This window comes from Lissotriton vulgaris, chromosome 12 (genome assembly GCF_964263255.1).
Source record: "Lissotriton vulgaris chromosome 12, aLisVul1.2, whole genome shotgun sequence".
NCBI lineage: Eukaryota > Metazoa > Chordata > Amphibia > Caudata > Salamandridae > Lissotriton > Lissotriton vulgaris.
In genome coordinates this window covers 18,834,280-18,857,402 of record NC_141700.1, presented here as the reverse complement: position 1 = coordinate 18,857,402, position 23,123 = coordinate 18,834,280, and the positions used below count along the sequence as shown (strand labels likewise).

General features: G+C 45.0%; 1 protein-coding gene across 3 annotated transcripts in view; it reads left to right on the top strand.

The window, feature by feature from the left end:
* The window catches only part of CELF5 (CUGBP Elav-like family member 5), a 545,089-nt gene extending 521,973 nt beyond the window's left edge, over positions 1–23,116 (top strand). For all 3 annotated transcript variants that reach the window (XM_086946757.1, XM_086946756.1, XM_086946755.1), the window contains one exon: positions 16,650–23,116. The gene's annotated coding sequence lies outside the window, so the exon portion shown is untranslated. The remainder of the gene's footprint in view (positions 1–16,649) is intronic.
* The last annotated feature ends 7 nt before the right edge of the window (positions 23,117–23,123 follow it).

Here is a 23,123-nt window from a genome sequence, read left to right as displayed (position 1 = left end):
TTCCCTTCGTCACCCAACCTTGATCTGTCTGAATCCCTCCTAGTTCAGTCCATTTCTTTATCTCCTCTGGAGTAGCATGTGTCTGGATATCGATTACGTCTAGGGCGGGATCTCTAACTGCCATACACTTTGTTGGTATTGTTTTTGTTATGTCAGTAATCTGGGTGTGAGTTAGTGCTGTATGTTTTGCTGTCTGGTCTGCCAGGTCGTTACCCTGGGAAACAGAATCTGTGACTTTAGTATGTGCCTTACACTTCATGACTGATATGCCCGAGGGCAAATGTATTGCTTCTAACAGTGCTTGAATGAGGGGGCCATGTTGTATCTTGGCCCCATGGGAAGTCAGAAAACCTCGTTCTCGCCAGAGGACTCCGAAGTCATGTACAACTCCGAAGGCATAGCGGGAATCTGTGTATATGTTAACATTTCTGTTCTTGGCTAGAATACAAGCTCGGGTCAGAGCGATGAGCTCTGCTGCTTGAGCAGACAGTGTGTCAATACGATGTGTTTCTTTAATTTCAGTTTCAGTGGTCACGGCATACGCGGCCACTAATTCTCCTGTACTTGTTCTCATGCATGAACCGTCCACATAAAGTGTCAGGTCTGGATTTGTCAATGGGACATCTGTTAAGTCTCGTCTAGGCTTAGTTACTGCATTAATTATTTCTATACAATCATGTGGAGCTGGATCTGTCATAACTGTAGGTAACAGTGTTGCTGGGTTCAGGATGCTGCAACGTCTGATTTCTATGTGTGGCTGGAATAGTGTTAATTCATAACCTGTCAGTCGTGCTATAGTTAAGTGTTGAGTCTGGGTTCTGTTTAACAAAACCTCTACAGAATGTGGTACTTGAACTGTTAACTGATGACCTAAAACAATTGAATCACTTTGTCTTATTGCTAACGCTGTTGCTGCTACTGACTTTAAGCACGCAGGGAGTGCTTGAGCTACTGAATCCAATGTACTAGAAAAATAAGCACAAGGCTTATGTGAACCTGCTTGATCTTGAGTGAGGACAGACAACGCTGTGCCATCACGTTCTGTAACAAAAAGTGTAAACGGTTTGCTGTAACATGGTGTTGCTAAAACTGGTGCTTGGCATAAGGCTTTCTTTAAGTCTTCAAAAGCTTGTGTATGTTTCTGAGTCCAAGGGAGGGCAGTCGAAGTCGCTGCCCCCTGTGTCGTTAACTGGATGAGTGGTTTAGCTAGAAATGCATACTGGGGAATCCATTGTCTGCAGTACGAGGTGAGGCCTATGAAGGCCCGCACTTCCTTTTGTGTCTTGGGTTGCGGCATGTTCACAATTAACTGAATGCGATCGGGAGTGAGCTGTCTCCCCACTTTGGACAGCAAGTGACCCAAGTACACAACTTGCTGAACACAGAATTGTAGCTTCGAAGGAGACACCTTGTGTCCCTTGTCGGCCAGAAAATGTAAAACTGTTAGTGATGCTTGTTCACATTCGGGCCCACTTCGTGCGGTGATCAGCAGATCATCGACGTATTGTAGTAAAGCGGTGTTGACTGGCATTTGAATACAATCTAGTTGTCTCTTCAGTGCTTGACTATAGATGCTGGGGCTTTCTGTGAATCCTTGAGGTGCGCGCGAAAATTTGAAACTGCGTCCATTTAAACAGAATCCGAAGAGATATTGGCTCTCTGGATCAATAGGCACGCTGAAGAAGGCGTTCTTGAGATCAATTACAGTAAAGAACGTTGCTTCTGAATCAATAGCAGTCAATAGAGATGATATATCGGGGACCACAGGGTACTGTGGGATAATGCATTTATTCAATTCTCGAAGATCAATCACCAGCCGATATACTGGCGGGGCATTAGGATCAGTACGTTTAAGAATCGGAATGATGGGTGAATTACAGATATTGGAGTCGGTTTCGACGACCACTCCTTGGGCAATGAGCTCTTCAATGATTTTCAGTAAAGCCACTACAGCATCGGGTGGTAACTTGTATTGTCTGATTCTGGGTAATACAACACCTGCCTTGAGTGTTACGCGGTATGGTGTAATGTGCATACATCCTACATCAGTTGGGCCTTTTGCCCACAAGTAATCAGGTACATTTTTCAATCTGACGTCAAACTCACGAAGAACGTAATGACCCTTGAAATCCCGCAGAAAGAGTCTAACTCCCTCCGGGGAACAGCATATTATAGCTCCTAGAGCCTTCAATGTTTTAATTCCTAACAGATTTTCCGGACATGATTTTGTGAGTAACAGGTCTGTAACGCGTGATAATGGACCCACAGCCAGGGGAACTGGTTCTGATACTTCATTTACAATAGGCTGTCCTGAAAAACCAAGGGAAACATTTTGTGAGCCTGAGAGGGGTGCCCCTGGAACTTCGTCATGACTTATTGTAGTGCGACTTGCCCCTGTGTCAATTAAAAACTTTCTGTCTTTCCCCAATACTTGACTGTGTACATAAGGACCTTCTTGATCTACGGGAATCTCAATAAGAGGCAAGCCACCTTCCCTCTCTAGGCTGTTTCATGTATATCGGGAATATTCGGGGTAAGCAGACTGGGCATACTGGTACATCTGTTGTGAGACTTGCTGTGTTGCAGCAATGGGCTGTGGCTGTGGTACTGCTACGGTCTGTGCTGTCTGTGCGGATGCATGCATAGGCTGTGTATTCTGTGTAGACTGATGCTGGTTATGGTCTTGTCTAGGCGGATGCGGTCTTTCTTTAGTTTTACCTGTCGCTATGTTATGTTTCAGAACTGGACATTCATGTACGTAGTGACCTGGCTGCTTGCAATAATTGCATGTCCCTTTAACAGGAGCTGCAGTGTGACTTGTCTGGGTCGTACCTTTTCTGTGACTGTCGGATGGGACCGTCTGAGCTACTAACATTTTCATTTTCGTGTCTTTCATACGTTTCTGTTCCTGATCTTGTTCTTCCCTAATTCTATTCTGGTGATATTGTAACATTTGTAACATCTGGGATGGCGTATTTGCTTGCCATGTACTCTCGACTTTATACACTCTATTTTTAACTAACGGTAGGGAATTCTCGACTAACTTTGATACAAAAAGATGTGGGTACGACTCGCTACTTGGCTGGAGGCCACTATTGATAATAAAACATTTCTCGAATCTTGAATAGAAGTCGCTAGTATCTTCATCTTGTTTCTGTTTGCAGGACGAGATTGCGTCCCAATCCTCTTTTCTAGTTGTCAACAATCTGGGCAAGACCTGTACTATCAAACCTGGTAATGCTTTAGTTTTGTCCCCAAGGCCTAACCCTGGGACCCGTTTCTTTTCCTCTTCCTCTATTTCTGCCCAGGCAATCTTTGTGTCTCCCACCTCCCATTCCTTTTCCTTTAATTTCTCGAATATACCCGTGGGCAATAACACTTTCAACATTTTCATGATATCATCATACGTGTAATCTCCCATCAGTAACATGTCTTTAAGCTCTCTATGGAAACCTGCAGGGTCTTTATCATGGCATGGTACTAGTTTCTTCATTTCTAACAGTTCTAATTTAGTCAGAGGCGTGTGTACATACACGCGTTTCAACACTTTATCCTCACCCATAACAGGGTGCACTTCTCGTAAGGGGTTCTGACTTTCAATACCACCCCCGCACTGCATATGGTACATTTTCCTCTCTGGAGGTGGGGCGGGAACATATTCAGAGCTTACAAAGGTATCATATCTGCGTCGTTGTTCTAGAATTATTTGAATTAATTTGGTACTTAAGCCTCTCCATCTATCCATCAGTAGTGCTTCGAGTGTCTCGTGTAAGGGACCTGGATCGGAATAATGTTTTCTGTATTTAATGAGAAGGTGCTGTATCATGTATACACCTGCTAATTTCTGTTCGTCGGGGGAGAGGTTCAGAAATGTCTGTGCTACGGTATCATCATTATATATGTCTGCATTTTCGGCCCATGATACAGCTGATCGGGCTAGTTCTTGTTCATCCATAGAATTGAGTACATGGTACCCAACTCGATCTCGAAGCCGTTTATCAGTTTCCTGGAACTGATGCTCAGCAGAATTCGGATTTGTTAAGGCAGAGAAGAAAACTCTCTTGCTCTCCGGACGGACACCTTTCCTAAGGTAGTTTCCCCTACCTACATATGCTATAATGTCTGTAGACTTTCCTGATGTCTCATCTTCATTTTCTTCCTCGGAGGAAGTTTTATCAGTTTCTTCCTGGTGTGCAGTTAATACTGCCTTTCTTATTTTCTGGGACATAGCGGCTATGCAAGTCCCCTTGTCATGTTTTGCTTCTGCTATATTTTGGCCCCACTTGTTCAATGCGTCTAATTCACTCTGATCTGTCCCGGGCCTGTCTCGTTCTCTTATTACACAATTAATGAAGAATCGTAATATCTGTTTTTGAATGTCAACTTTCTGTTTATACATGGCAGCTTGGACACTGTCGGGGTCTTTCCCTGTCTGTATGAATTTGTATAGTCTGTCGAGGGCTTCCTGCATTCCCACACAGCATAACAAGCTATCGGTGGCAGATCTTAAGCGCAGTGATGCTAATACCATTAGATCGTCTGTTCCGGGTACTGGATCATATCTGCAGAATGACATCCTATCTTTCAATGCCTCAAGCCGGGATGAGTAGTGGGGAGACTGGAAAGGATTCTGTGTGTCTTTTAAATGCAATCTGTGTGTCGGTGGCGGGGTCTGTAGACCCGCTGTCGCACCTCCTGAGGCGGATGCTTGGGCATTATCTCTCCGCGGAGTCTGTATCTGAACGTGAACTTGTCGTTTAGGTGGATCAGGCAAACGTTGTTTCGGTAGGTCAGTTTTGAGTAGGGGAAGTGGCGGGGCTGGCGGAACAGGAGAAGTCTGTTGCGGTACCGGCGGAACGTGACCTGGGGGTGGAGTACCACCCCCGTCCCTGTCTGTAGGCAGGGCACGAACAGGCAGATTGGTGTAAGCTGGTGCTGCATCATCTAGATAGGAATTTAGGAATATGTCTTTAGTAGTCTTGTGCATTACTTTAGTTGGAACCAATGGTGACGGCAAATTTTTCGGTATTTCTGAAATGGCGTCAGTGGTACCTTCGGCCAAAAGATACATGTTGTTCACTTGGCTATTTTGGGTACGATCTATTTGTTCTAATTTTACTCGAATTCCCTCAGTAACTAATTCGTTTTCTTGGGCCTTTTCTGATTCTTGAAGTCTGTCTTCTCTACGGAGTGCTCTTTCAGCACGCTTACGTGATTCCTTACGCCAAAATTCTATGGCGTCTTTCTGAGATTGTCTAGCTTTCTTTTTCCGTAATATTTCTTCTACCTTTATGATGCACTCGGCATCCCATGTTCCGTTAACTGGCCATCGGTATCTTTCCTCTAGGTGCTTGGTGTAATCGGTCCATAACTCTAGATACAGGATGGCGTCTATGCCATGTTTATTGTACATAAAATTACCTGGAGTGTCCCTAGGGGGGATTGGAATCTCTTCCTCTAACATCCCTTTCCTAGTCCCTATCTGCTTTAACTTGTTGAAAAACGGCATTGTGCCTACTTGATACTGAAATGCTTGATCCTTGATACTCAAATGTCGACTATAACTATTTATACAAGAAAACACAATAATGCACAAAAACAATCACATTCATACCACAACATTAACCACATGGAAACATAAAGACATAGCTAACTACCCCCTACACTGAATGTACCGCTCAACGATACGGATACACTGCTGTAACAGTGCAGAAATTCGGAATACTTTATATACTGCTAAACAGTACAGATACACTGCCTAAAAACAGTGCAGACCGGACTTGCGTACCCAAACCCGTCTAGATACGACCCAGCAATGGTACTCACCGGGAAGCACGGAAAACAGAAGGCCTCGGAAAACTCGACTGGACTCGACTCGGAACTTCGGAAAACTTCGGAATGACTTCCGAAAACTTCGGAAAACTTCGGAAAACTGGTGGGCCTCTTCACACCTCGGACCTTGCTTCTTTCGGCTGGGCTCTGGTCGGGATCCTCCGCACTCCTCACCGCCTCGTCTGGGCACTGATTGCAGTCTTCGTCACCTCCGTGTGTCAGAGGGGGATGCAGGAAATCCTGCCAGTACACGTGTAGTCCGTCTAACTGATGGCAGGGGACACGGATTGCAACGCACCTTCCGGCGCGTGAGGTGGGGGAGGGGTCCCTGTTCGGGCGCCAAAATGACGTAAATAATTAATTTACTCTCTTAATTTCTATGCAGGTAAGTACTTAATCAATAATAACTCAATCAGAATGAAGGAAAACAGAGTCCGTGGTGTAAGAGTTTCTAAGGGTTTTATTCCTCATAAAGGAATCAGGATATCATGTTCTGACCACCACACAGGGTGTCAGAAGGGATAGATGAGCGCGCTCTCGTTTATTGACAATACATAGCTTATATACTTGATTTACATCATAATGTTCAATGTAAGAGGCGTAACAGCTGAGAGAAAACGAGATAACAGTATACACGTGGTATTAGTACATCATCAAGAGGCGTAAACTAGGCGTAAACTAGAGGTGTGTGCTAGAAACGTCACTGATAGGTGACGCAAGTGGGTGGCACCAAGGGGTGGTGCTAACAGAATGTTGCAATGTCAGCAGAAATCGGAAGCTTGGATGCGCGCGCAGCTGCATGACGTGTGATTGACGGGGTGCAGGGGACTTGACATTTACACTGACGGAAAGAGACAGAAGTCTGGCATGTCAGATCAACTTGTGCTTCTATCATATCTGATATCCGATGTTTAGGAACTAAGCTATCTGGGCAGAAAGGTCTCTAGAGCAGAAGCTATTCTATACTTGCTGTGAGTGCGTGTATAAGCGCCTGAGTGTCTGTATGAGAAGCGTGGGGCATGGGGCCTTCCATGGAAGCATGGCAACAGAGGCTATGAATTACTTGCATAGAAACAGGTCGGCCCTTTAGCCCTGTAGCTGAGGAAGGATGTTTACTGAAGCTAGCAGGCTGGAATGTATTTTCGGGGAGGAAAACAGATAACTCGAAGGTTATAGTCAATCTTGGCAGGCAGCAGGCTGAGCTGAGCACGGAGGGCCGCGCTAGAAGTAAGTCAGAGTTCACGGGTACGGGGGCTACTTGGGCAGGGGCCCTCGCAGTCAGAAGCCAGAAAAGAGGCTCGGTGGCAGAGATTCAGGGCCTACTTTCAGCCAGGCTGAAAAACGTAGGAGTGCACTTCAAAAAGACGTTGGCATAGCATACTTAGGAACGGACCATCTAACCCATTCATGGTGGGTCTGAAAGAGGACAAGTTAACGTTAGACGCAAATGTATTTGCGTCTTCATAGCTGGTACAGGAGGGAAGTTACATGCACTTTAACTCGTACATGGAGTCGGTGGGGTACTCGCTAGGGAACACAATATGGCCAAAATTTAATTTTCCTCACAGAGCCTACGTCACATGAGGACAGGCCTACTCCCGGCATGCAGATGCCTGAGGAATTGTTTTGCAATCTACAGTATATGCTCAGTGACTATTATAGGCGTTTCCCACCTTCAGAGTCAGGTGAATCTCAGGTATCTACGCCAAGACCTAAAACAGCGACACCGCTTTCTAAGCAGACACAGCCAGTGGTTTCTGTGACGGTGGAGGAAGGACGTCCAGCATTATCTGCATCGCAAGTCACAGCTCCTCAAACAGGAGATGAAGAATTCTCAGATCATGAGGCGCAAGAAGAAGGGGAATTGGACAATAGGTCAGAATCGTCGGAGTATGAAGATTATAATGCAAACACGCCCTCTCCGGCAGAACCTACTACATCTGAGTCACCACCTGTGGACATTGCCTCATTCCACAAGATCATGGATAGAGCAACAAAGAGGTTCATGATAACCATGGAGTCAAAACAAGAAGACTGCTTATTGTATGATTTCAAATCTACACCACAAAAACAGAGTTGGACCATACCAATCATAGAATTCATCTGGAAGGAAGGACTGAAGATCATGTCCAAGCCAAATTCTTTGCCAGCAGTGCTCCCGAGAGTAGATAAGAAATATAGGGCACCAAATTCATCTCCAGCATGCCTTATTGGACAAGCTAAAGCAGACTCTGTGGTAGCGCAGGCAGCGCAAAAGAGGTCTTCTAACCCAACATCTCAGGTCTCTGTTCCACCAGACAAGGACGGAAGACGCCTAGATTCTATCGGGAAGAAAGTTTCTACTATTGCAGCCACGACCATTAGGGCCGCAAACTCCCTAGCCATATTGGGGAGAAACGATAGGCAGATGTGGTCGGACATCTCGCCGTATGTGGACAAACTTCCCGAGCCAGATCGAGCTGAAGCGAAGAAGATCCTTCAGGAAGGAGAGTGCGTCTCGTCTGAGATGATTGATGCTGTAGTGGACGTTGCTGCCACAGGATTTCGTCAACTAGCGGGTGCAGCTGTTCTCAGGAGGCAAGGATGGTTGAAGGCAACATCCTTTCGGCAGGAGGTCCAAACAAGGATTATAGTTATGGCATTTGATGGAGAATACTTATTTGGAAAGCATGTTGACGATGCTCTTGAGGCCATCAAAAAGGATACTGAGACAGCACGTTCGCTGGGCACCCTACAATACGGAAGTCTTCCTTTCGTGGAGCAAGAGGAAGAGGGAATTTCTCTAATAGAGGAGGCTATAACCAACAGCGCTCCTATACTTCCGCCCAGGGAAACCAAAGATTCCAGCGATATCGGCAACAGACTTACGGACAGAGAAAAGGAAATTTCTCTCAGCCTCGAGGAAAATCTAACTATCGAGGAACAGACAATAAGAAGTGAGGAACGCCTCCTGCCACAACTTTGTCCCAACCCGAACCAAATTGGAGGAAAAATATCCCAAAATTACTTAAATTGGTCCAAAATTACCACAGACAAATGGGTTCTGGATGTGGTAGCCAGAGGTCACATTTTGGAATTCGTAAAAACTCCCCCAAATTGCCCCCCAAGAGGACCGCCTCCAGCGCACCTCAAGGAGCTGTTTGCCCAGATCAACACTATGATTCGGAAGGGAGTAATAGAAAGGGTACCTCATCATCAGAAAGGAAAAGGCTTCTACTCGAGATTTGTCCTTATTCGCAAGAAGTCGGGGGAATGGCGTCCCATCCTCGACCTGCGTGCCCTAAACAAATTCCTCAAAAAGTTGTCATTCAGGATGCTGACACTTCAAGAAATCCTCCAATTTCTTTCGGCGGGAGAGTATATGGCAACACTCGACCTTCAGGATGCATACTTCCACGTACCAATTTTTCCCAGGCACCGGAAGTTTCTAAGGTTCAGAGTGGCTGGCAGGGACTTCCAGTTCAAAGTTCTTCCATTTGGACTGCGCTCAGCCCCCAGAGTGTTTACGAAGATACTGGCCCCGGTGGCAGCCCATCTTCGGTTGCAATCGATACAGATATATCCATATCTAGACGATTGCCTTATCATGGCCAGTTCTTTCGACATGGTGCAAGCTCACATTCAAACAACTATGTCACTGATGCAAAGCCTGGGTTTCTCAGTGAACTTCGAGAAATCGCACCTCACGCCAGCAAGGAGAAAGACTTTCTTGGGAGCGACACTGGACACCAAGCTCGCCCAAGTATTTATCTCAAAGGAAAGACAGGAAAAGATAAAACGGTTGGCTGCGGCACTGTTATTAAAAAGGTGCGCATGTTCAAGTCCTTCATCGGAATGATTTCTTCCTGTATTCTTCTCACCCCCAACTGTCGTCTTCGGATGAGGCCCTTGCAAGAGGAGCTCATTCGCCAGTGGATTCAGGTGTCGGGGTCCTTCGAGGATATCATCCAAATAATGCCTCGAATGCGAGAAGCGATACAATGGTGGAGTCAAGGATCCAACATACAAGTGGGATGCTCTTTCCTCACGGAAGTGCCCAGGTTCATAGTAACGACGGACGCTTCGATGAAAGGCTGGGGTGCACACCTCCAAGGCATGACGGTCAGCGGAAAATGGAACAAGATCCAAATGAGATGGCACATAAACAGGCTAGAATTGCACGCCATCTTTCTAGCCCTGAAGTCCTTTCAAGCGACCCTAGAAGGCGCCACAGTTTTGATTCGGACAGACAACACCACCTGCATGCATTATCTAAACAAGCAGGGAGGCACGAGATCAGCCCGGTTGTCGCAGCAAGCACAAGAGATTTGGAGTTGGGCCCTGACTCACAATATCCATCTGTCAGCGATCCATGTCCCGGGAATCGCAAATGTGTTAGCGGACTCTCTCAGCAGGTCCACGGGCTGCACTCACGAGTGGGAATTATATCAACCATCTCTAGACCGCATCTTTCAGATATGGGGGCATCCGGATCTGGACTTGTTTGCGACGCACCAGAACCGGAAATGCCCATGCTTTGCAAGTTGGGTTCCCCACAAGGACTCGTGCGGGGATGCCCTTTCGCTGAATTGGAATCAAATATTCGCATACGCTTTTCCACCGATACCTCTGATCCCGAAAGTCATCAAGAAGATGAAGAAGCAGCCATGTGGGTTGATACTGATTGCTCCACGATGGCCCCGGCAATACTGGTTCACCGAGCTACTCCTTCTCTCGGAATGCAACCCTATCCAACTTCCTCGCATTCCGAATCTTCTCTCCACCCAGAAAGGCAGGGTGTACCATCCGGACCCGTACTCGCTGAAACGGTCAGCTTGGCTCCTCAGCACATGGAATTTGCACACTTAAACATTCCACAGGATTGCCAGGAGGTACTGGCGAAGGCCAGAGCTCCATCCACGATCAAGACCTACAAACTTAAGTGGAGGCGTTTCTGTGCATGGTGCCAATCTAATGGTCTTCATCCCATTCATGCCAAACCAGAGCAAATCCTTCCTTTCTTTTTGCATTTAGCCAGATTGGGTTTGGCACATTCTACTCTTAAAGTCTTCCTGGCTGCCATTTCTAGATTTCGTCAAGATGGATCAAATTCTTTTTTTTTTTTATGCGGATCATACAACAATTTTTCAAAGGATTGTTTCGTATGTTTCCGCCTGTACGAAAACCTCCTCCTGCATGGCATCTGAATGTCGTACTAACTCAGCTCATGCGTCACCCTCTCGAGCCGATCCATAAGGTGGACCTGAAATTTTTGACATGGAAAGTGTCATTGTTACTAGCCTTAACATCTGCTAGAAGGGTTAGAGATATTCAGGCATTTACATCTAAAGCGCCTTTCATCCAATTCACCACGGACTCAGTAGTGCTGCGTACTAATCCAACGTACATGCCAAAAGTGCCTTTGGATTTTCATCTGAATGAGCCGGTTGTCCTAAAGACATTCTTTCCAACCCCACAGTCTCCGGCTGAAAGAGCACTACATTCGTTAGACATTAGAAGATGTCTTAAGTTTTACTTATCAAGAACCTCTGCCATCCGCAAGACAGACCAACTGTTCGTGGCTTATGGGCGGCAGCGCCAGGGCTGTGCAGTTTCAAAACAGACCATTGCTAGATGGGTCTTCTCTACGATTGGACTTTTTCATCAGCAGGCCGGTAGACCCTTACAGGCCTTGCCAAGAGCACATTCTACAAGGGCGGTTAGCTCTTCCACTGCCCTTTTTGCTGGTGTGCCTCTTCGACAGATCTGCAGAGCTGCTACATGGTCTAGCAGACACACCTTTACTAGACACTACTGTCTAGATTCAGCAGACGACGCAGATGCTTCGGTTGGAAGAGCAGTGCTGCGCAATCTTTTCAAGTAAGGTGAGCCTCTGTTCCACCTCCTCCTCTATGCTCTTTAGACGTTATTCAGATGTTGATGATTATTATCATTCTTTTATACTGTTGTTTATATATATATATATAGGTACCATTTGGCCATAATTTGGATGCTGGGTTACATGTACATTTATAAGAGTTTATTAAAGTATAGACAATATCCAGAACAGCACATGGAATTGAGTGACAATGTACATCATGGAATATAAGATGTTGGACTAAAAACATACCCGAAACGATTATGAAATCAGTAAACTATAGAAATTCAATCAGATCATAGTAGCAAAAAACTTTTGAATGAACAAGACGAGAAGTAACAAATTAAGAAATATCAAAAGAACATTAATTTAAGAGGACTTGTTAAAACATAGTACTTCACAGTAACAGGCATCTCTAATACTATAAGTGGGAATAGAATGGTTGGAAATGGCGATGAATGAACTGGAAATGTATATATTTGTAAATATCAGGCTGCAGACCTATTGTAAATTGATATGTTATACATCAACCTAGAATAGATTTTCACCATCTTTATACTTCATACTTTAAATAGTGGCCACTACCATTCCCCTTTAGTAGTGATTTAAAATGCAGAAGCCCAATAATTAATTTTGGTAAATATGTTTATAATAAGTCCCTCTTTCCCTCTTCTGTCTTGTTTTGGTTATAAAACTAATGGGAGTACTTCACTGAAATGAGTTTAAAAAAATGACAGTCAAAGAATGACATTTATTCACTGTATATAGAAGAAACTTGATTGTAAATACTTCATTTAAGATACAGAGTCAAAATTTGTACTTTACGTAAATTGTCTTAATTTCGTTTATACAGTTTAACGGGAGTACTTTACTGAGATGTGTTCAGATAATGATTTGACAAATACTCACTGTATATAGAAGAAACCTGATCTGATTATAAATACTTTATTTAGGATATAGGGTTAAATTGTACTTCACGTAAATTGTAATCACCCACGTAAAATGACTACGAGTATGTACTGGCCATACGTTTACTATGCAGGGTTGGAGGTCTAGATGACCATGGAAACAGTAGAGGGTACTTTCACATATCACCATATATAAGTAAGGTCTAGATCAAGAGACTCTATGGTCCAGTTGAAGGCAGGAGCCGAAACGCGTAGACCGTCTATTTGATGCACTTTCTTTTGCACATGGTGTGTAAATAAAACTGTGAGGAAAATCAACTGTTGCTGTGCCGTGTCTTTATCTACGAACTCGTAGGAGAAGAAGCTAAGGTGATATATATATATATATATATGTATATATATGTGTGTGTGGATGTATGTATAATTTGGATACTCTGACGTCTATGAGCATTATGTTAGGAGTACTGCTTACTATTCTGATTCAGGCATGTGAATCTATGAAAGACACCCCTAATACTGGAGAAGAACAATAGTTACTTACCTGTAAACATGTGGTTCTCCAGTATTGGTGTCTTTCATAGATTCACATACAACCCGCCCGCCTCCCCCCAGAGACTCACTCAGGCACTATGGGGTTTCACTCCTGTGCGAGAAAATCTGAGAGCCTGAGCCTCTGGGGAGAACATTCTGGTGGGTGCTGTCGCCTGATTGGCTGCAGTTTGGACTAAGACATAATGACTAGGATAGTCACGATTGTGAAGGTTTTTTCTACTGTAGCTGATGCTACTTTACTTCCTGGTTGGGTATTTCTGATATTTGCTATATGTATTATGGCATTTTTTTGCTTTTATATATACCGTGGGACTCCCACTCCGACGACGGGGAATGATTCAGGCATGTGAATCTATGAAAGACACCAATACTGGAGAACCACCTGTTTACAGGTAAGTAACTATTGTTCTTCTTCAACTGAACATCATAGCACAGATGGATCAGCCCCCGTCGGGTACCATCGCTATCCCCAGCACTTTGAAACCCTCAAGGGCGAGTAGCCACGCTTTACAATCCCTGATTAATTGATTGACTTATCCCAGTTAGTCGTCAAACCACCTCCTGACTATGGCAAACCTACAGTCATCTTTGGGGTTCACTATCAACATGGCAAACTCACACCTGACTCCTTCACAAGCACTCCTCTTCATTTGAGCTGTTCTGGACATAGTTCTCTTTTATGCCTTTTCTCTGGGAAGAAGAGTCCAGGACATTCAGGCTATGATCGTGATCTTTCATCTGCGGTCTTGGATTTCAGTGACGTCAACACTAAGGCTGCTGGGACCGATGGTCTCCTGCATCCTGCTGGTCGAGCATGCCAGGTGGCAAATAAAGGCACTGCAGTGGGACATAAACTCTTAGTTGACCCAACATCAAGGTGACCTCACCAAACATGTTCAGAATTTGTAGGAGACAGCAAAAGATTTGCCGTATTGATTGCTAGATCGAGATTGGATCTGATTAGAGCTGGCAGTAGTGACCAATGCATCACTTCTGGGTTGGGACTGCCATCTAAGAAAGGTGGGGAACAGATGCCTCTGGTAACGTCCCAGCTCCACATCAACCTTCTAGAGAGGAGGACCATTCGTTTGACGTTCAAATCCTTCTTTTCATCCATCAAATGGAGGCTGGTACAAGTGCTCATGGACAACACCACCGCCATGTAGTACTTCAACAAACAGGACAGGATGTGAAGGGGGTGGGAGGTCACAGACCCTGTGCCGTGAGGCCTTATGTCCCTGAAAATGCTAGACCACCAAGGAATTTGCTTGCTGGTGAATCACCTGGAAGGTTCATTACATACCAGGGCAGATGAGCTCAGCAGTCCATGCCTAGCAAATTACAGACAGCAGTTACACCAGGTGGCAAAAGGTCTCATTCGCGAATGGGAAGAACCATGGCTCGATCTCTTTGCCACCACCGAGAGCACACAATGTCGGCACTTCTGCGCATTGGAGTTTCCAAGGAGTCTCCTGCTCCACCTAGAGTAGAACGGAGTCCTGTATGCCTTTCCTTCAATACCACTCCTGCCCAGAGTTCTCAAGATCAGAACAGACCAGTCACAAGTAATCGTGGCTCCAAACGGGGCGCACACAGTATGGGATCCAGAACTCCAGGACCTGAGCATATGTCCTCCGACCGGGCTGGCCCTCCTGGAGGACCTTTTATCGCAGTAATATGTCAGCGTTCTGCACCCAGGCCTTCACACTCTCCAACTCCATGCTTGGAGATTGAGCAACAACCGATCAACTTTTCTCCGGGGGTGGTGGTTCATGTCATCTTGGCAGCCAAGCGTCCCTTCAACAAAAACTAGACACCTGTTGTGACAAATTTGTGAGTTGGTGTGGCACATGCCGGATTGACCCTCTCCAAGCCAAGTTATCTAACATTCTGCGATTTGTTGTCTCTCTTGCCCAGCAAGGCTTTGGGCACAGTTGAGGGTTATTTTTCAGCCACCTTATAGTTGCCAGATCAGCCCTTGTTGTTTAGATGACCTGATGTGATCCCATTTTTGAAAAGGCTACAACAGGTTTCCCTCTTCTCCCTTTCTCATGCCCTAATGGAACCTAAATCTGGTCCAGACTTCTCTGCAGTGCCCCTGTTTGTGCTACTTCACAGCTATCCTTTACAGCTTCTAACAAGACTGTGTTCATCTCCATCACCTCGGCTCAGAGCGTGGGTAAGCTTCAGGCTCTGTGTCAGTACTCCATACACTTCCTTCTTCCCATTCAACCTGGTTCTGCAAACTTTGGCACCCTTCCTGTCATAAGTTGTAATGCTGTTTCACACCAGTACCATCACTTTGCCAGGAAATATGCTCCGCCTTGCCCTTCTAAGGAGGTGAGACTCCTTTGCTTGGACCCCAAGAGAGAGCTGAACTTCTACTTAGATCCTACTAAAGAACACCGGGTGGGTGATCAGCTCTTTGTGGGGCACCCTGGAGCAAAAAGTGGCAAGGCAGTGCAGAAGAGAACCATCTCTCGCTGTATCATGCTCTGCATTCAAATCTGCAGCGCACAGGCCATAGAGCAGGATCCGGAAGGGCTGCATGCTCATTGCACCAGGGACAAACCTGCTACCGCTGCATTGTCATGCAGAGTCCCAGTCTGTCTATCCAGGCGTCCCTCCAAACGTTCACAAAGCACTATTGCCTGTAAAGTCGGGTTTGCCAGGAGGGGCATTTTGCGTGCTCGATCCTGCAGGGCCTCCTGATTTGAGTCTATTCACAAACCTACCTCCGAATAGGTATTGCTTTGGTATCTACTTAAAAGGTGAGGCAGTCTTTATCAGAAAAACAAATGACTTCTCTTGGTAACGCTCTTTCTGGTAGAGACCATCTTGCCGCAGATTCCTTTACGACTCTCCCATCCTCACCATCTTGTGATCTGCCTTTAACCATTAATAGGAACCCAAGTCTAGGAATCTGAACACTGTCCATTTGCTTTTGGGGCTCTGTGGGGGGCAGTCTCAAAAGCAAATGACGTCATTATGTGGGAGTGGCACTTATATAGGCCCTCCATGTACTTTCTGGAGCAGAATGTTATCAGCACTGAACCGAACAATGCCACCTGCCTGCATGCATGACGAGGGATTTCTGAAAGAGTCGAGATCCAGTCCGACGCCTAGAGAGTAAGCAAAAGGTTAGGAATCTGTGACTAGATAGTCTCTATGAGAAAGAGCATTACAGAGGGTAAGTATCCTGTTCTTTTTTTCCTTTTAAATAGAGGCATTGTATTTTTATTTAAAAAATAAGTTTTGTACAAGTGCATTTCGTAAAACATTAACATATTTATAGGTGTGCTAAAGTCCTGCAAATAAAAGTACATATAAACGGGAACCAAGACTAAAGGTAGCTTTTCACTCCATAAAAAGTTCTGCCACTGTGTTCCATTGTATACCCCCCTTTGTACCAGAGATTCTAGGTTGGTGCTGCTGAGGCAGATATACACAACATTTCATATGTATTAAACTCTTTCTTTCTCTTGTCCTTCTCACTGCAGGTAAAGGGAACATTTCTAACTAACGACCAATGTAAAATCGATCTTTTCAAAAGAAGATCCTGTGAAATGCAAGGGAAGAAGAAGAAAAAAAGACTTTGTATCGCAACTGCTACCCGTCTACCCTACCATCTCAAGTCCCTTTACCATGCTCCTTCCCAAGCCAGCGCCTTCCAAGGAGGCGTGTTAAAGAAGGCCTCTCGCTTCTCCGGATAAGGCTCTCTCACACCTGCTGTACACCTGGTCCAGAGCACCTCACCTGGGAGCCTTCACCTAGAGAAAACTTGGAACAGAACTAGAGAACTCGCAGGGACCAGAACAAGGACAGAATTTCATTCTTTTTTCCTCAATATATATTTATTTCAATTTAATTTATTTTTTGAGGCAATTAAGGGACCAAGATTTTTCAAGTCGGTTATTCTATAGAGGTTGTGCTGCAAGAGGGGCTAGCTTTGTCAAAACTGGAATTTTTTTGCTTGGCTTCCGCATACCCAGGTGTTGCTGGATTGTACAGCTGGTCAGGCGGATGTCACGGGTGTAGACTTAGTATGAGGGAAATATTGGGTTTGAGGTTAACATTTTACACAAAATGCCTACAGAAATTAGTGACAATAGATTAATTCAGAAATGAAAGATGAAAGAGCTTTTATGCAACACCTTCAGAGCACAAACGCCTTGCACTCTCTCCTAGGACACGAGTACTTTATCACTCAACTACCAAGATTGGTAACAATGCCCTTGTCTCTTGGGGTGGAGCAACTGAGAAAGCACAGCATTATGCGTAAAGCTTAAATTACAGGACATGCCAACCTTACAGCAAGTCATCATCCTGTACGCCTCCAGTCACCTCCTGATGGAGGCCATTCAAAGGATCCTTTCAACCAGTCATGTCAGGCTGGGACCCGCATGGCTTCCAACTTCTTATTGGCATCACAGGACTAAAGCATTGAAGAATCTATAACTACGTGTGCAGCTCAAACACATGGCAAGCTAATGCCCATCAAAAATCTGCAACTAGAGCGCGGATCTGGCCGTCGAGGGCACGTGTGCAGCTCAACCACAGGGTAAACATGTGCCTCAATAATTCGCAGCAAAAGCAGGAGCGTGGCTGTCTGGAAAATGGAAAAGCGAGTAGTTCAGACACTCGGCAAGCAGGTGCCCTTCAAGGATCCTCAACTAGAGCCCAGACCTCGCAGTGTGGAAAAAAGAGGCAAGCACACGCTCAAACACAAAGCCTACTATTTGTATATTTTTTGTTGTTCCCATTTTTACATTAGTTTGTAAAAGAGGTGAAAACATGTGCCCTCAAGGAACTTTAACGTCGCTCCTGGATTAGAAAGCCGAAGAACGCCATGCCTGAGAAGAAAGGTGAGCTATGGAGGTCTCGATTGAAGCAAGTTTGTCTGATGTAGGAGCTCCAATTCTTCCCCACGTGCTGTAGCTTTGCATAAGCCTTGTAGCTCGCGCCAGTCTTGTGCCAAAATAGGTGCTCTTATTTCTTTTGAAGCACACTTGTGTGTCGCAGAAGCAGTTACTCTTCCATGGTGCCCTAAGGAGCATTCGCTTAAGAGACCGTGCCCTCAACACTTTACTAACCGAACAGAGCTGCCAACGAGCACCACCAAGGAAAGACCAAAGCAACTAGCTGCAGAGGCCTCTTTTCAACACAGTTCTGGCATCTCCATCATAGTACCACCACCTACACAGATTGACCCCTTTCTTCTCACAGAGGCCTGCACCAGCTCCAAAACGATGCTTTGGGCCCATACACCAATGAGTACGCCAGGTAACGAAGAGGCATGGCTTGGTTGCAACACAGTAGTGTCCTTCCCACAGAACAGGTCAGAACTCTAAGCCGACTCACTCAAACAGTGACCGGTCTGCCACAGTGTAGCCCTCGGTGAACAGACCGCATTGGAAACATCTCAATTCTAAAGCGGTCTGAGGTTGATCAACCCATAAACCAGGATGGTCTTTAGGTATTAGGGATATGGCTGGACACATTACTTTATCCTAGTGACAAAACGAGCAGTCTTTTATTAAAATGATCGCCAGTTATGTGCCAAACACCAGAGTCTTGTCTGCCTACAAAGAGTCCCCGCCAATCTAGTGTTATGACTGCACGTATACTGCTCAGGGGTATCAGGAGTAGAAAGCAATCCTAAAATTGCCTTGGTTTGTTACTTTGGATAGGTCAGTGGCTGCACAACCCAGGCCGTCTCCAACAGCAGCACTAAGCCCAGAAACAGAAGATAAGGCACCTGGTATGATTCACGCCTGAAATGTCACCAGACTAAGCTCCCGGGCACCTGCAATAGCACAAGTCACCTACACCGTCCTACCGGCCTGGGGGATGAAGAGGAAGGAGAGCGCTGGCAGGTACCTTTGACAATCCCCACCGGTCCACTTCCTGGCTGGACCGGTGTTCTGGACTCTCTGCAGGTGTTGTACAGGAACTGCCTGAAACCTAAACACGCGAGAACGATGTTGGGTGAGCCTTAACGCAAGAGCCAGACTGCTGCAAAACTCTTCTTCCCTCGACCAGTGGCTCACCGGACCTCACCAAGATCAAAACCGCTGGACCTGAACTCCTCGACTTCTGCGGATTGGTGTAAATATTACTTGTTATGAACAGCGCACATGCTGCTTGGGGGCGGTGGGTAGAGACGACTCCATTTCTCATCTTCTTAAACATTCCTTATTCCAACTGTGTTCAAACAGACACAGGGACTTTTAAAAAGTGACCTTTTTATCTTTTTCATGACACTGCCTTCTCTTTGGGTAACCCAAAGCCAGCATCCTCTCCTTCCTTGCATCCCTCCAAAGCAGAGACAGCAGCCCTCACCTGCACTACAGCCCAGCACCCTCGTCAGCCTCTGAGCGACTGCTACATGTGTAACAAAAATAGAGGCAGGAAGGTTTCTAAAGGAAACAGAGGTGCAACAACTGTTTCAATTACGTTTCTCCACGCATGCGTTACACACACGTGGCCTGACGGTGGCCCCATGTCCTGCTAAGAGGTCTACTTCTTTGTGCTATGGTAGAAGCCTTTTCCAAAGGGTGCGCTGTGAGGCTTTACCGAAAGCTTTAGGCCTGGACTGAAGCCATCCCCTCCCTTCATCCGAATGCCTGCTCAGCCAAAAGGGGTTCATGAAACGTTTCAACACCGAACTGCAACAAAAGTCGGACAAACTCTAAAGGCAGCGCACCTCCTCAAACAGGGTGGCCATCTTTGTTGTATATACATTCTTTTGTTTCAAGTATTTCTGCAACCCTTTCTTTCTCCAGGCAAGAGAATGGCAGAAACTAGTTTCCTGATTATGAACCAGAAAATATGTGCCATTTACAAGGTGTTTTCAAAGCAACGTTTACAGGTAGCGTGGGTCACCTCCATGGACTGACCGGAGTGCTGCTCACAGACTTGAAGGGGTGAGGGCCATGGGGTGGGTGAGTCGGTACACTCCATTACATTCGTCGCCCTCCTGCCCCCTGGTGTAAAGCCTGGCATCCTTACTGATTGGGTGCAGTGGTTGTCCGCATGGCACTAGGGGCACACGGGGTGATGTTGTGTTCTTGGACCGACTCCCACCAAGCAGGTTTTCAGGAGCAACCTTCAGATTTCAGGGAACAAGGAGACCCTCTCTGCAGAGCTATGGACATGAACCTCGACACGCTCAACAAGAGACGCAAGAGGCCAGGCGGCATTTTTACGAACAGTGACATTTAACATGCCCTTTGCCCATGGACTTTGGAAACGGAGAGTTTATTCTCGTTTCAAGCTTTAGGTGACCCCCAACCAGTCCTTCCCCATACATAACCCCAAGTAACTCCTTCCCTTCCACTGGTGTGCATACGTGGATGAGTGTGCTAGGACTTGCGCGCGTCTGTGTGCTGCTGGGTGACAAACATCCTGTTCCATCACGGGGGGGAAGTGAGCTCTGAACTGTGTTTCTTTGCAGAGTGTAAATATCATTTTTATACTTCACATCTGTTACGTATGTGATTTGTACGATGTAAGAGATTTCTTGACAAAAAACTATTTAAAAAAAATACTGAAATGCAGCACGCCATGAAGTCTGTTTTAGGGGAGTTCTCTGTGGCACTTGCACTGCTGGGGGCTTATTGGGTGTATTCGGCCATTCCTGGTCTCTTCGGGATCACAGAGCACCAAGACACAGGCTAAAGCCCTGCATCACCCCGTTACACACAACTTACTTTTGGAGCATACGTGATCCTTTCCATGTTACATATGCTCCCCTTCCTATTTATTGTGTTCTGACTTTATTCCACTCATATTCTGATCTTACCTCTCGCTGCTTTCATATTTATCTCCTCGGCCTCCTATAAAGTTGTGAAGAAATCTGTTTCTTTAACCATTACTAGAAAGTGTATTCCCATCCCAGGACTGGAGTTTTTACAACCTAAAGATGACAGTCTGCTAATTTTCATAATTCCCAATACCATAAGTTTCCTACTGCATAGGACACCAAGGTAAAAACCATTGCGGGATACCAGTCTGTGTCCTAGAATTTGCTCTTTAATGCCACACCTAGGTTAATTTTATATAAGTTTCACCAGATTCTCGGTCCAGCCAGTGGTTGAGTGGACAGCACAGATATATAAACCTGCAAGCTCTACGTGTCATCAGTCTGCCCCCTGTCCCACTGTGCTAACATACCAACTCTTGAGGAACTGTTTTCCTGGCCTTATATCCGCTCTCCGGGACAAACCTACTAAAAGTTTACATTTTTTGCCCATTTCCTAGCTGCGAAATAACAGAGGTCCTGGTGTCCACTGCAGAGATAAACCGGTTGCAGACCTAAAACCCAGCAATGTAACCTGGTTCTTTATTTTGATGACTGAAAAAAATTATACACATCTGATCATTCTTTTATAGTTGATAAAACAGTCTCAAATTGCTTAGAATAAAAGCAGATTGCCTTGCACCCTGTTTTTTGCACCAAAGAATTTTTCAGTTTTTGATTAGAACCACCATTTACTTAATACTCGATACTTGCGCCTTATAGGACTGTATTGCTGCTTTAACAAAGTTAACAGAGGGTAACTTTCCCCAACAATTATATAGCTGTACTTGGCAGTGTGTGCTGATATAAAAAAAAACACAAAAGACCATCCTGTGGCACACTTTTTGCTTTTGATCCTATCCTACCCCAAATTAAGTCCAGGAATTAAAGCACATTACAATTAAGGCTCCATGTTTTGCATTTTTACTGACAGAAAACATTTATTTTCTTGTCTGTATTTATTTTTAAATATGGATAAAAACGGAAATTAGGTTGCTTTTTGAGTAATTCTAAATACTGTCTGCCATGACTGCCAGGTCAATGGCTGTGTGGATTGATAGATAAGGTGGCTACAAAAAAAATAATTTTAGTAAAAACTTAAAACAGAAGTAGATATGCACAAGGTTGATAATGAAATCTGCATATTCTCTTATAAGTGCATTGATTTAACTTTTGCAGTTGTAGGCATTCAAGCATGAGTGCATATTTACTGGTTAAATAAATGTGGAAATATACTAATTTTAGCTTCATTTTTCCCCAAACCCAAAATAAATATGGATCAATAAGATAAAATTAGCCAAAAAGAAATATGGATAAATACACACGGAATTGTCAAAAAAATAAATATAAAACCAGGAGCCCTAATTACAAATATGCAAAACTACTACTGATTTTGTAAAATTTCAAGCCCAGAAAATGCAATCTAAGGTACCATTTATTGAGCCAAGCCTCCACATTTGCTGTTCATTGCTCATCACTGCTCAGGTTCAGCAAGGAGTGTTGTGGTGCACTGTAGGTAATCTGCCGCCACCCCTGAAGCTTTTTCAAATCGAGACAGTGATCCCCTGTAGTGTAGAGGTGAATACCTGTATGTCCTTCATTACCACACGGCTTGCAAGGGCCAGCGGTCTCTCCCAAAGTTACATTACAATGACGCGCAGGCAAATTCTTTTTTTCCTTCAAAAAGGAGCTGGTAGTAATGGTCACTACACAACAGATCTTATTTAAAATCCTTAGCGGATTGTTTGAGTGGACGGGCTCTTTCTGGAATGTTACAGGTTAAGTTTAGAGGTATGTGCTTTTATTTCAAAAGGGCAAACCTGGCTCTAAAGCAGCAAATCGCAGATCATAATAAAGGCGATACACACCGCTGCCCTCCAGCAGATGCGGGGCCACAAAAATCCAGACCAACGGGGTCCATAGACCGCTAATACAGACTCCAAAGGCTGATTAAATGAAGTGTGAATAATTTAATAAAAAGTATAAAAAAATTACAATAATTTTTAGAAGGATCTTATACGCGGTATGAAATTTAAGAATGTGACGTATCCATTCCACTTTTCTGAAGCAACTGCAGAGTGTTGAAATGTGAGACTGTCAGGACTAATGTGAAAACTCCTGTGAGCTGAGGATCCCAACACTTATTTAATAATAAAAGGTTTTACTTGATAAT